The sequence below is a fragment of the Vigna radiata genome, chromosome 8 (genome assembly GCF_000741045.1).
Source record: "Vigna radiata var. radiata cultivar VC1973A chromosome 8, Vradiata_ver6, whole genome shotgun sequence".
Lineage (NCBI taxonomy): Eukaryota > Viridiplantae > Streptophyta > Magnoliopsida > Fabales > Fabaceae > Vigna > Vigna radiata.
In genome coordinates, this window is record NC_028358.1 from 12570595 (window position 1) to 12584609 (window position 14015).

At 37.7% G+C, this 14015-nt stretch overlaps 1 pseudogene; it reads right to left on the reverse strand.

The window, feature by feature from the left end:
* Positions 1-6153: 6153 nt before the first annotated feature.
* The window catches only part of LOC106770240, a 31918-nt pseudogene continuing 24056 nt past the window's right edge, over positions 6154-14015 (reverse strand).

Sequence of the window (14015 nt, forward strand, 5' to 3'; positions counted from 1 at the left end):
TTATTTTATTTTAATTGTGTGATGATTTTCAGTGTATCGATATCGAGCATTATCTCTATAGACACATATTTCATTAAAGGAATAAAAAAATAGAACCAACTTGTTATGATATGATTACCCTAAAGTATATGAGTGATAGCATATGAGCTTTTGTCCACTACAAAGTGTTATTTTATAAATCACGCAATAAAAAATCATCTCCCTGAAATATGCGTCACAAAATAAAATATATTAATTCATAATAATAGAAATAAAATAAAAACAATATTTGATATTAACAAAAACATAAATTAGTAATATATAATTATGTAATTGGTTAAAAAATTATTTTTAATAAAAACATCAATATAATATTTATAAAATAATAAATTTTATTTCAATTTAAAACAAATAATATTGTTTTATTTTAAAAACAATTTGAAACTAATTGAATAAAAAAAGACATAATAATCAAATTAAAATTAAGTTAATGATATCTCACAACAAAATTGACACGTGACAGTTGTCACGTTACGGACCTGACATATTTTAACTTGGTACATCATTAGTGTAGAAGAGATTTAAACGTCAGTTATTTTGAGTTTTTAACGTTATTTCTAGAATTGATGTCTATATGGATGACGTGAATGGGACGTCAGATTTTTACAGGTTCGAAGTCCATATAGACGTCGATTTAGTGCAAAGATCGACGTCTTCAAACCTTGCTCGAACCGACATCTAAGGTGGCCTTAGACTTCAGTCAGTGACACGTACGACGTCTATAAGGCTGTCAAACATTGCATTAACTGACGTCTATGGGAACTATAGACGTCGGTCAACATTAACTGACGTTTTAAAATGTTTTTTCGTTGTATTTTGGTGCAATTTTCTCGTGTCTTTGAGTAGCGTAGTAGTACCTCCTTCCTTTGCTAGTTTCTTCGTAAGAATAAATTGCGTCTTTTGGACTTCTCATGGCATTTCAACCCAAAGACGAACGTGGGTCGTTGCCTAGTTTCATTCCGACCACCACTAAAAAGAAATACGGTGAGAATACGGTGTGGTATTCTTTTTCGTTGGCAGTCGGAATGGACTTAGGCAACAACCCAAGTTCGTCTTTCGGTTGAAATGCCATGAGAGATCCAAAAAATGCAAGTTTTTCTTACGAGGAAACTAAGAAAGGGAGAAGGAGCACTACGCTACCCCAAAGACACAAGAAAAACTGCACCAAAACACAACGAAAACTCATTTTAATCGGTTCAAATGAAAGATAATAGATCAAAAATTACTTTAATCGGAGTAAAAACAACTTTAAATGGTTAAAAGGAGATCAAATGCACCTGGAAATGCAGTGCAATGGAGAGATAAGGCAAAGACGATGAAATTGTTGATCGCAAATTGCTGTTTCGCACAGTTATTTAACAAGAAATTAGACGTCAATTGGACACAAACCTGACGTCCATAATCGATTAAACGTCGGGCTCGTCACTAATATGACGTCTATTGTATTTAAAAGTTAATATTTGTGTTATATATAAACGTCGACTTGGCGGGATGAGACGTCTAGTTGGAGGAAACAAATGACTTTTTCACCACCTGGTCAGATTATAGACGTCTATTACTCAAGCAATGGACGTCTATAATTGTCTTTAGACGTCATTTCGACGAGATTCGACGTCTAAGAGGCGGAAAAGATTGACTATTCACTTAACCGACAGACATATAGGCATCAGGTAGCGGGTTCACCGACGTCTATAGTCTGACAGGTAGGTGAACAACGATTAATATCCGCCATATAGACATCGGTGCCCCTCCGAACCGACGTCTATATTTCTGAAAAAAATAACTTTTAACATAACTGTCGGACATATAGACATCGGATGGGAGGTCCCCGATGTCTAAAATTCTATAGACGTTGGGGAACCTTCAAACAGACGTTTATATTTCTAACTTATTTACGAAAATGTCACCGGTCATCAATATACGTCGCTCTTACCCTTAACTGACGTCTAAGGGGTGACATTGAACAACGTTTTTACACTAGTGCACAATTATTATGCTTATAAGAATCTAAAAAATAAAAAAAATAATCAATTTAACAATTATATGATCGAATAATGGAAACCACTAAGTGAATTATTAATTAGGCAAAGTAAAATGGGCAGCCCACCATAACTATCTCAGGTTTAATCACTATATTAAAAACACATATTTTCAAATGTGATTGTCTTGATTTTGTCTCGGTTATTGTCGTAACCACTACCAAAAGCACTTTATGCATTGGTTATTATAGCAACCGTGACCAAAAGTAATTAAAATATTTATTTAATTTGATGATCTTTGGTCTCGGTTGGAGTCAGAACCAAGGTCATAGATCATTTTCTGCCTTAGTTTTTACTACAATTGTTTCGTAAATTCTGTGTTTGTTTAATGATTGTTTTGTTTTGTAACATTCTATACCATAGAAATAGACCTATATGTCAAAACAAGTATCCACAACACAAAAATACAGTCAAAAATAATTTTTTCAATGAGTAGTGTATATTAACTATTCACTTATGATTTTTGGTTTTGGAAATTCAATTGTTTTAAGTCTTTAAACAACCATAAAATTTGCTATAGGTGGCAGATTTGACATTATTATATATCGATTTGTGGTAGCAAAAAACTTTTTAATATTGTCGTACCCTTCGAAGCCAGCTAATCCTCTTACATTTTTTTTTTGTAAAAATCGTTTTCTATTTTTCGTCAATTTATTTATTTTTTTCAAACTTCGCCAAAATATTTCACATACTTACACTTTGAATTTTGATCTAAATTTTTTTGCGAGGGCTTTTTAGATTTTTTGGGGATTTTAACAAATTTTCTGGTCACTTGGAATTCTTTTGAATATATACTCTTAGTTTTATCCAATGTTTGGATGTAACAACAAACAAGTTTAACAAACGAAAATGAAAGTTCATCAAAAAGCCAAAATGAAACTAACTTTGAAGGTGTGTTTGATGCCGAAATAAATTGTTGCCACCGGTGAGGGAGAAAGGGGAAAGTTCCTATGCTCCAAAGAGTACTTGTGCATGAAACCAATCGGTCAAAACAGAAAAAAATCATACCTAAAGTAGTTAATCAACTTGCATTTCTATAAAATAAAAGAAAAATTACCTATGATGGTCATTGAAATCTTCGTCGGATAAGGGTTTGAGCAGAGAGTCATGTTCAAGAACAACTTTAAACAAGTTTGGACGATTGCAAAAATGGAATATGGTTTTGGATACATGTTGACGGTGTTGGATAACAGAGACGAATGAAGCAACAACATAGAGAAAACGGAGAAGAAAACACAAAGAAAAAGAAGAAGAAATGTGCAAGAGGCACTGTTATGCATATTACCTCGATTCTACTAAGAATCGCTGCCTAAAGTCTCCTGAAAAAAAAATCAATGACAATTTTGAAATTTGTTTCTAACTTTATGATTTATTCGTGGTATAAATGAAGCATAAAAGGTGTATGACACCAGTTTTCAAAACAAGCGAGGCATAGAGTTTTCCATAGGGCCAATTGAAAAGTCAGCCTACAACGACAGGACCCCGAGGCAACGGTTCTACAACGATTCAAAGCCATAGGCCTTGCATAGACCCTATTTCACAAGACCCTATGGTAGCGGTTCTATTAATAACCGATGCCATAGGCCTTGCTCTAGCATTAAATTTGAAAAGGTTTAGTTATTTGGCACCCTTTTAGGTATTACAAAATTACAAAATTGCCACGACACCTTTTTAAGCTTTAGTTTTGTTGAAACCGAAGTGTAATAGACGTGTTAGAAACACTTTTTTGTACTACTGAAAGCATTGATTTCAATAGAAACTGACACTTACACAAGACTGCTATTAGTATTAAAAATTTAATGTAGTTAATATGATTGTAATTACCGACTTCTTATTTGAAGAATGTTTAGATAAAATGAGAGAGGTGGTAGATAAGATATATAGACAGATACGAACAGGTTTGGTGGTTAAAAGAAGTATGAATATTGCAGGTAGTCCTTTTCAAGTTGACGAGTATTAGTTGGTCCCATCCATGATCTCACGTGGATACCCATGTCTCAAGCGCTCAACTCTGTCGCCGTTCGAGCTGGCGACCACTTCAAGCTCCAATTCAATGTGTTCGCTTCCGTGGGAAAATGGTGGAGGCACAAAAATCAAGGATCTAAAAAGCTTAAGACTGGGAAGAAGAGAGGATGCAAGCTAGAAAGCGTTTCGGTTTGAGTACGGAACATGTGAAGTCATGGGTTTGGTGGAGGTGTGTTTCTGTAGAAGACAAACTAAGCTCCAGGTATGGGGAGTTAGTTCATTTTATTTTGTTTAGATGCAATTATCTGTGAAGTTGGGGAATTAGAAGCTTTCTAGGACATGCCGGTTGTTTTAGGAGGTTCATCAAAGATTTCTCAAAAATTGCAAAACCACTAAGCAACCTCCTTGTAAAGGACACTTCTTTTGTGATGGATGAAGAATGCCTTAAAGCCTTTGAGATCTTAAAAAAGAGATTAATTTCTACTCCTGTAATTGTAGCTCCTGATTGGAGTCAAAACTTTAAACTCATGTGTGATGCCAGTAATTATGCCATAGGAGTAGTTCTTGGTCAAAGAAGAGAGAAGGTCTTCCACACCATTTATTATGCAAGTAAAGTTTTAAGTGAAGCCCAGTTGGACTATGCTACCACAGAGAATGAGTTTCTTGCTATTGTGTATGCTTTGGAGAAATTTACATCATATCTCATTGGGTCTACACTGACCATGCGACTATAAAATATTTGCTAGCCAAACCAGATTCCAAACCACGATTGGTCAGATGGGTACTTTTACTGCAAGAATTTGATGTGGAAATCCGTGACAAAAAGGGAAGTGAAAATGTAAAAGCTGACCACTTATCGCGGCTGGTGAATGATGAAGTCACATGCAAAGAGACGAAAATTTGGGAGTCCTTCTCAGATGAGACACTTATGTATATTCAGCAAAGGCCATGGTTTGCTGATATGGCCAACATCAAAGCTGCAGGAGTCATCCTAGAAGACCTCACCTGGCAACAAAGAAAAAACATTTTGCATGATGTTAAACAGTTTGTTTGGGATGATCCTTACCTCTTCAAAATTGGAGCAGATAATCTTCTGAGACGCTGTGTGACTAAAGAAGAAGTGGAAGGAATTTTATGGCACTGTCATGACTCACCTTATGGCAGACATTTTAGCGGAGAAAGGACAATCGCAAAGGTACTGCAGTTAGGATTTTATTGGCCAACTCTTTTTAAAGATGCTCATAATCATGCCATGAACTATGATAAATGTCAAAGGACAGGAACCATCTCCAGGCGCCATGAGAAGCCACTACAAGGCATTTTGGAAGTTGAAGTTTTTGATTGTAGGGGTATAGATTTTGTTGGACCCTTTCCACCATACTTTAACGATGAATATATATTGGTGGCAGTTGATTATGTAAGCAAGTGGGTGGAAGCACTGGCTTGTCCTAAAAATGACACCAACACTATCATTAAATTTTTGAAAAGAGAAATCTTCTCCAGATTTTGAACACCCACAGTGCTCATTAGTGATGGAGGATCTCACTTTCGCAACCACCAGCTTGCGAAAGTACTAAAACACTATGGTGTGAGACATAAGGTGGCCACACCTTACCATCCTTAGACAAACGGGAAAACTGAAGTTTCCAACAGGGAGATAAAGAGAATCCTGGAAAAGATAATCACAACTTCAAGAAAGGATTGGTCTTAGAGGTTAGATAATGCCCTTTGGGCATACAGAACTGCAATGAAGACAACCATTGGGTGGTCTCCCTTCCAAATGGTCTATGGAAAAGCCTATCACTTGCCCGTGGAGATGGAACACAGAGCATTATGGGCATTAAAATTCTTGAATTTTGATCCTGGCAACACTACAAAAAAGAGAAGAAGGCAGATTATTGAGCTTGAGGAGATGAGGTTGCACGCCGATGAGTCATCTAAAAACTACAAAGAAAAGGTGAAGTATTACCATGATAAGAAGTTGGTCAAAAGGGTATTCACTCCAGGACAGTAGGTGCTGCTGTTCAACTCTCGACTGAAACTATTCCCCGGAAAGTTGAAGTCCAAGTGGTCATGCCCATTCTTAATAAAAAATATCCTTCCCCATGGATTAGTTGAGTTGACAGACCCAGCTGCTGAAGACCCACAAGAAAGTTGGATAGTCAATGGACAACGTCTCAAGCACCACTTGGGTGGTGAGGTGGAATGCCTCTCCATAGTCAGGCAGCTGGTTGATGTAACATGAGCCTATTGGGTCAAGTTAGTGACGTTAAAGAAACGCTTGCTGGGAGGCAACCCAATGCTCTGAACCTTTACTTTTCATATTTTATTTTTGGATTCTATGTGTGTTTTCTTTTATTTTATTGTGCTCTGCTTGAATGAACTGAACTGCTTTGATTCAACTGTGCTCTATTTTGTGTGATAAGCTTGCTTTTTGAAAATTCTAGTGTTTGATTAAAGTTAAGATGACGCATGATGATAAATTTGTGAGATAGGTGCTTGAAATAAAGTTTGATTAAAATACTGAGCAGGTTGTTTTTCAGAATTGGAGAACTTGTGAGTTTACCTGTGTGAGTTTTGAGCTTCAGAGTTGTTTTTAAATAATTGTTACTACTTTGGAAACATGAATGATTTTGCCCATATTTTCTGTGATTAAAATATTTGCCTGCAGGTTCGACATGATCAAGTCCATCTTTTGTTATCCCTTATTCTTCTGCCTTCAAAATAATTTTGCCCATTGAAAAGCGAAAAATTTGTTTTAACCTTTGAACCTTGAGCCTTATGCATGTCTTGAAAAACCTTTTTGAAAAATCTTTACCTTGAGTTAAGTTTAGAACATTTGATAAGATACTGATAAAGGTTCAAGTTTGGGGTTACTAGGAAACAACCCACCTCTCTAGGCAGTAAGCAATCAAAAGAAAAAGCAAGAAAAAGGCAAAAAGAAAAGAAAAAGTGAGAAAAAGAAAAATTCAAAAAGAAAAAGAAAAAGCTCACTACAAGGGAAAGCTGGTAAAAAGAAAAGAGAGTTATTCTTGAAAGATGAATTCATAAGTGTCTCTCTTGAGTCAAGGAACTTTGCTGACCAGAAAAACCAATTTCATTCTTATCCTAGCCAAGTTACAAGCCATGAAAAGCCCTTGTGATGATAACCTGCTTGTGAATATGTTTGATTGTGGTTAAATGAAAGGCAAAACTAATATGTGTGACATTGTGATAATAGAGAGAAACACCACACCATGCACCTGTGAGTTGAGTGAGACACTTTTGAATGATTGAGAGATATATTTTGAGTGCTTTGAGTGAAACACTTTCCCTGGTGAGGAATAGTTCTCTGAATTTGATAAAAGTGATTCCTTGTCTTGAAAAAGTTTTTGAAAAAGGTTGGGTCATTGTAGTGATTGTTTTGAAAAGCTGAGTTGCATTTTGTTTGCTTGAGGACAAGCAAAGTTTTAAGTTTGGGGTTGTGATACGGTTTGAAACACCGTTATTTGCTATGCGATTTTGATACTAAAAGCACCCTTTTTCACTTAGAAACTCGCTTGGACTCATGTGTTTTCAATAAATTGTGTGAATAAGAGAGTTGAGGTTGATTTCAATAATTTTCTAACAAATTCCCCTTGTTTTGACAGAGATTGAAGGAACACTGGAAGAAGAAGTAAAAAGTATAGAAGATGGAGCTCAAAAGGGGTCAAAAAGGAACCAAGAAGAAGGAAAACCCAAAGCCCAGGCGACATGAACGAGAAAACAGCGCGAGCAACATCACCGCTGGTCACCCGGGTGACGGCCCCGACGCCCACGCGACGAACACTCGAAGTTTGGGCGTCCAAATATGACGCCTAAGCCCAACATATGCACCTCAAAGCTCGCCCAGGGCGAGCTACCTACGACGTCTGAGCGATACATCACCTGGATCGGGCCCTGTTTCTGCTCTGTTTTGATTCTTTCGGACCGGGCCGCACTTTGGGACGCGTCTGACACTATTTAAAGGACCCTAGGGCTCTAGGTTTTGCATCCCTAGCAGAGAAGAGCATAGCAATACACTCTTAGCCTATTCTAAATCTTCCGTTCTCCTTGTTTTCTTCCATTGTCCATAGAGTTCCCCCATGTCTATGGGAAACTAATTTCTATTTGTTGTTGGGGAATGATGTAACGTTGTAAACTCTCATGTATTTGAAATTATTCTTAATTTCTAATGCTTTTTCATTAATTGTTAGAGTAATTTTTCTGTTCTTATTGCTTGCTTATACAATAGCATGATCTGTGATTTGCATGAGTGCCGACAAGTTGTTTTCAATTCAGGTCCTTGTTAAATTACTCCTAAGGGTTATATTTTTTAGACATGAGGGTACGGGTCTTAGTCGTCTTAACCTCATGATCTTCACATCTTTTTACCAGGAATGCTAGGAATTGTATGAACCGATAATTAGGGACAAGCTTATTTACTGAGACATCGGGTTTAAGTGTTTTAGTGAGGGACGTTAACATTAATGAATAAAGAAGAATTCTTATATACATGAGAGGGAACTTGGTAAAATCTAACCCCAACAACATACTCATCTCATATCAATCAACCTTCATTCATCTGTGTGCTCTTTTGCCACTGATCAATTTAATTTTGCTTTATTTTATTATTCCTGCAATACAAATCCATGATCTCGTTTATTTTCAATCTTAATTAATCTTGTTTTCACACAATTGTTCAGCACCAAGATTCCTCTGAGATACGATACTTGGTCTTACCATTTTATATTACTTGTGTGACTCGGTACACTTGCCGATTTTCCCCAACAAGTCACTCCACATGACCATACATCAACCAATTAAAACAAGTCTTGGAATAGAACATTAGTTAGATTCATTGATATATTGGTTATAATAGATACATATAAAGACTTTTCCAGGTAGCATGGTCAAAGAAACAAAGCTACAAAATTAGAGATAGGCAAGGTGTAACAAGAAATGAAAAGAAATCTCCCATCTCCCTATTCAAATAAACCCAAAGACTGACATGCAACAGACAGAAAAATGATGTTAACATCCTACAACACAGCCACACATAAAAAGATATACGGAACTATAAAGAACCAAATATTTGTAGACTATAGAGTACATACCTTTCCATCATACGCTGATGAGTCGATATTTTATTGATTTCACTTAGTTTATTGTGCTAAAACTAATAAGGGAATTGTGCTTAATTGTCCGGTATTTTCCCATTTTTCCTAATTATGCTTAATTTGACCGGAAATTCTAATTTTAATTAATTTGAATTTTCTGAGCTAATTATTTGTATTATTATTTTCAGGGAAAATTTTGGAAACACAATTTGGGACATTCGGAGAAGACAAAATAAATTGAAGACTCTCAAATTAGACATTTTAAATTTCATTGTATTGTAATTTTTATTGTTTAAACTTTTTGGACAAACCTTTGCATATTGGGCCATTGTTAAAAAATTATGTGGGGCCCAAAATTGTAGGACACTTGCCCTAGGGTTTCTTTTTATTTTTAGGGTGGACCCCACCTCATTTTAGGACACATGGTCCTAGGGATCACAAAAAAAGGAGCCGTCATTTTGAAGACTCTCTCTCGGCATTTTTGCAAAGGGGGTGCAGCCAAGACATTCTCAATTTTTTATATCTTGCTGGAACGTTTTTGGAGGAATTTTCTTTGCTTAAACCATGATTCAAGTATTGGATTTTGGATGAATGAATTTTATTGAGCATAGTTCAGCACCGTTTCTTTGTTTAATATCTATTTTCCTTTGATTTTGGCTAACGTAACGGTTCAGAGATATTTTTAAGCACCTCCTTCCATTTCAATTGAAGAGAAACGTGAAGAATTTGCTTTTCTTTAGAAGCATTTGGTTCTTAGGTGGGAATGAGTGCAGCAGCAGTGATATTAAAAAGAGGGGAGGAGCCGTCATATACACCTCCTAAGTTTTTGGCAGCAGTGTTTATTTTGGAGGGGAGAAAGCCGTGACTTCTAGATAGCTGGGACCATGTTGATGTTTTCTTTCTTTGATTATGGTTGAATGAAGAAGGAAGTTTTCAATTTTCTATTATTTTGTGCAAAGAGCTGTTACGTTTTTCCTGGTGCTTTTACATTTTTTTTCAGCCGCCATTCTCCTTCTTGGNTTTTGAAAAACATTTCTTTTCCAAGAGCAATGTTTACGTTGATTGATTTTGGATGAGTGGAAAAAAGAATTTTACTTCTCTTTTGGATGAAAGCTCCATTCACGTTGGTGGGACCTTGTTGAATGAAGGAGGGCTCTTTAATTTTATTTTGGTGATTTACTTGCTGCTTCAATTGATTTAGCACTTAGCATTGAAGTTTTATTATTTTAGCACATTCCAAACGTTGCTTTCATTTTGCTGCATTAGTTTTATTAAGTTGAGGAAGTGGTGTGCTGGATGGAATGCTTGATGCAGTGATTTTGCTAGAGAAAAGAGAGGAACGGTAATGTTGTTGGATGTTGCAGCATGTGTCACGGCTAGGGAGGAATTTTGGAAATACTTTCAATCTAATTTGCTTTTGGAGATTGTGACGGCAAAAAGGATTTTTAGGCTATTGCAATTTTAATTTTATTTGCTAGATGCCATAGGTTAATTTGGTTAATTGCTAAAGGTAATTTGTGTTGTTTATTTCTTTTGCTTTAATTTAATTTTATAAAGTTTGTTGAGTTGGGTTTTATGTTGTTTCTAATTTAGTGATGCATATTAGCAATTTTAATTGTGCTAGATATTTGTGTTACAGTGTTAGGCTTAGCATTTTTACTCTCTGGACTCGATTTTAAAAAAATAACTGCAACCATACCAGAGGTCCAAATGCTACGTTTTATATGTCACATGAAAGATAATTGAGTCTACTTTCCATTAAAAAAAAACCTCATCTCATTTAGAGCTCTGTAGAAAAAGTTATGGGTAAAACATTGAGCAAAGGTCAGAGTTGTCCAGTTCCAGAGCAGTTTCGTTTTTACTGTTTTAATTTCATTTTCATGCATGGTGAAATGTGTTGTTGCATTTAATTTCGTTTTAATTGAATTTAATTACGTTTTTACATCTGCGTTTTAATTTAATTTCATTTTAANTTTTCNNCATTCACCACGCAAACCTTTCACAACCCCCCCACTTCGTGTTAGACTCGATTCTGAACCGCAAAATTGGGCCTTGAGAGACAACCTAGGAGTCACTTCCTAGCTATACTGCACTTTAAAATGCAATCAAATTTGATTGGGGGGCGACACCCATCAAAATTTTGGCGCCGTTGCCGGGGACCAACGATTCAGTATCGAGTCTTTTGTCTGTGTTTGTGTGTCTTGTGACTGTGTTTTGATGTGTTGTGATAGTCTTTATGTTGTCTTGTGTTGTTTCTGTGTTTTGAATTTTTGTGCTATTGTTTCATGATTATTGTTTCATTATCGAGGAAATCCTGGATTCATATCACCTTTTGATCCTGAAATTGATAGGACTTTCCATAGGTTAGTTAGGCATTCTAGGAATTTGTCTTTAGAGTCTGTTTTTGAGTCTGTTCCATTAGATACTGTGCATCCCACTGCTGAGTTCTCTGTGCATACTGCATCCACTGCATCTGTTGCATCTGCACTTGATTCTGATTCTGATTCTGTTGTTTTTCACACTGAGAACAATATGGCACAACCTCCACCTCGTGAGAGGACTTTTAGGGAGATGGCTGCACCTGATTTCGATAGCGAAAGCTTGTGCATCCAATATCCTGATGAGGACGTTCCATTTGTTCTCAAGACTGGACTAATCCATTTATTGCCCAAGTTTCATGGCCTTGCAGGTGAGAGTCCACATAAGCATTTGAGGGAATTCCACATTGTCTGTTCCACTATGAAACCGTATGATGTTCCTGAAGAGCACATCTTCTTGAAGGCATTCCCTCACTCATTGGAAGGTGTTGCNAAGGATTGGTTGTACGCTTTGGCGCCTAGATCCGTCACTAGCTGGGATGATCTGAAGAGGTTGTTCTTGGAGAAATTTTTCCCAGCATCCTGGACCACAACTATCGGGAAAGACATCACTGGGATTAGGCAGCTTGGTGGAGAGAGCTTGTATGTGTATTGGGAGAGATTCAAGACACTTTGTGCAAGCTATCCCCACCATCAGATACCTGAACAACTCCTTATCCAGTATTTCTATGAGGGTTTGAACAACATGGATAGGGGTATGCTTGATGCTACCAGTGGTGGAGCTCTTGGAGACACCACACCTGCTGAGGCCAGACATTTGATTGAGAAGATGGCTTCCAACTCCCAGCAGTTTAGCGCCAGGAATGATGCCATTGTGGTGAGGGGCGTACATGATGTTGTTGCCCAGTCTTTATCTGCTATTGAAAGCAAGTTGGAAGACAAGATTGAATCTCTTGTGAAGTTAGTGACACAGTTGGCAACCAGCCAAAAACCTACAGCTTCATCCACATCTGTTGCACGACTATGTGCTGTTTGTACTTCTAGTGGCCACTACACTGATGCTTGTCCTACCTTGCAGCACTCAGCTGCCTCTGATGCGCCTCAGGCTTATGCTACTAACATATACAACAACAGGCAACCACAGCAGAATTATGACTTGTCCAGTAACAGGTACAACCCAGGGTGGAGGAATCACCCCAATCTTAGGTGGAACAATGCGCCACAGCAGCAGCAGCAGGCGCCACCTTTCCAGAATGCTGGAGCACCTAACAGATATGTGCCTCCACCTATGCAACAACACCAGAGGCAACAACAATAGCAGCAACAAGAGGCATCTGCCGAACCAGCTGCTCAACCTTCCACTTCTTCTGAGACTTCATTGGAAGAGTTAGTGAGACAGATAACTATGCAAAACCTGCAGTTTCAGAAAGATAACATGCAATTTCAGCAGGAGACTAGAGCTTCCATACAGAGTCTCACTAACCAGATGGGTCAGATGGCTACCCAGATAAACCAGGCGCAGTCTCAGAATTCTGATAAGTTACCATCCATGACTGTGCAGAATCCTAGGAATGTGAGTGCCATAACCCTCAGATCAGGGAAGCAGATTGTTGTGCCTTCTGAGCCCACTTCTACACCTACACCCATGTCTGCCACTTGTCCCAGAGAGGACGACCATGACGGTCAACGCAGGGCATTTGATGTGGGTGGATCTTCTTCTCCAGCCGGTGGTTCTTCTTCAGGTGGATCTTCTCCCTCTTCGACCACCATCGCTTCCGCACCTTCTCCTTTGGTTGACCGACCTATCCCTCTTCCATTCCCTTCACGGGCACTTCCTAGCAAAAAGGTTGAAGAGGTGGATAGGGAAATTCTGGAAACCTTCAGGAAAGTAGAGGTGAACATACCTTTACTCGATGCCATCAAGCAGATACCCAAGTATGCCAAATTTCTGAAGGAGTTGTGCACACACAAGAGGAAGATGAAGGGCAATGAATGGATCAACATGGGGAGGAATGTATCAACTCTTATTGGTAAGTAGGTCCCGCACATTCCTGAAAAGTGCAAGGACCTAGGTACGTTTTGCATTCCTTGTATGATTGGGAGCAATAAATTTGAAATTGCTATGCTTGATCTGGGTGCATCTATAAATGTCATGCCATTGTCTATTTATAAATCTCTATCTCTTGGTCCATTGCAGCCTACGGGTGTGGTCATTCAATTGGCCAATAGGAGTGTTACCCACCCGACAGGTTACATAGAGGATGTCTTGGTTAGGGTAGGTGAATTGATATTTCCTGCTGATTTCTATGTTTTGGAGATGGAGGACGGTTTCTCTCATGGATCCCCCCCCATTATTCTAGGTAGGCCATTCTTGAAAACTGCCCGTACCAAGATTAATGTGTATGCTGGGACACTGTCTATGGAATTTGCTGATATTGTTGTGCATTTTAATATCCTTGATGCCATGAAATTTCCAGCTGAGGACCATTCTGTGTTGAGAATTAATACATTAGATGACATTGTTGATGATTTTCGTT